The sequence below is a fragment of the Octopus bimaculoides genome, chromosome 1, assembly GCF_001194135.2.
Source record: "Octopus bimaculoides isolate UCB-OBI-ISO-001 chromosome 1, ASM119413v2, whole genome shotgun sequence".
NCBI lineage: Eukaryota > Metazoa > Mollusca > Cephalopoda > Octopoda > Octopodidae > Octopus > Octopus bimaculoides.
Genome location: NC_068981.1, coordinates 183,871,897 through 183,873,083, shown reverse-complemented (window position 1 = coordinate 183,873,083; position 1,187 = coordinate 183,871,897). Strand labels below are relative to the sequence as shown.

The 1,187-nt window shown below is 35.4% G+C and overlaps 1 protein-coding gene across 3 annotated transcripts in view; it reads right to left on the bottom strand.

The window, feature by feature from the left end:
* LOC106881161 (uncharacterized) overlaps positions 1-1,187 on the bottom strand; it is a 47,252-nt gene that overhangs the window by 4,191 nt on the left and 41,874 nt on the right. The gene's annotated exons all lie outside the window — the stretch shown is intronic.

Sequence of the window (1,187 nt, the reverse complement as noted above, 5' to 3'; positions counted from 1 at the left end):
GGGTTAGGGTTAGGGTTAGGGGATTAACACGATATACACCGTTACAGCGCTAACTGTTTTCAACTGAATAGATGTCAGTGATTAGTAGAAATTATCGAAATAAGACAATTTTTTACATGAAATAAATTCGAATACAAAATTTTTTTTCTGTTCTATAACACAAAATAGATAAGTATACGAAGTTTGAAAGTCTTTCCGTACCAAAAACACTACATAAAACATAAATGAAAACTGGTGCTCCCGTTTTGAAATAGATCCGACAAGCCTTCATATTGGAACACATATATCGCTACTGGAACACCCTATGTTTCAATAGGGACGCATGTATTCCAAGCAGGATATCTGTGTTCTAGTAGTGATATAGTTATGTATGTGTTGCATTACTGACCATACATGTTCCAGTTGTAACATAGGTATTCAATTGAGATATGTGTGTTCCAATAGGCATATATGCAATCCATTAGTTACATAAGTAACATACAAATTCTTACTTATGTATTCCAACAGTGTTGAATATAATCCAATAGTATTTATGTGACCAACTATATTCCAGTAGTGACGTAGGTGTTCAATTGGAATATAGGTGTTCCATTAGACACATATGTGGTCCAGTATTGATGTATGTATTGCAATAGGCATGTATGTGTTGAAATAGTTATGTGTTGAAATAGTTATGTGTTCAAATAGTTATGTATGTGTTCAAATAGTTATGTATATGTTGAAATAGTTATGTATGTAATCAGATAGTTATGTATGTGTTAAAATAGGCATGTATATGTTCAAATAGGTATGTATGTGTTCAAATTGACATGTATGTGTTCATATAGATATGTATGTGTTCAAATAGGCATGTATGCGTTCAAATAGGCATGTATGTGTTCAAATAGGTATGTATGTATTGAAATGTGCGGGTGGCACATAAAAGACACCATTTCGAGCGTGGCCGTTTTCGTGCGGGTGACACGTAAAAGCACCCACTACACTCTCTGAGTGGTTGGCGTTAGGAAGGGCATCCAGCTGTAGAAACTCTGCCAAATTAGACTGGAGCCTGGTGTTGCCATCCGGTTTCACCAGTCCTCAGTCAAATCGTCCAACCCATGCTAGCATGGAAAGCGGAAATTAAACGATGATGATGATGATGATGATGATATGTTCAAATAGTTATGTATGTATTCAAATAGGCATGT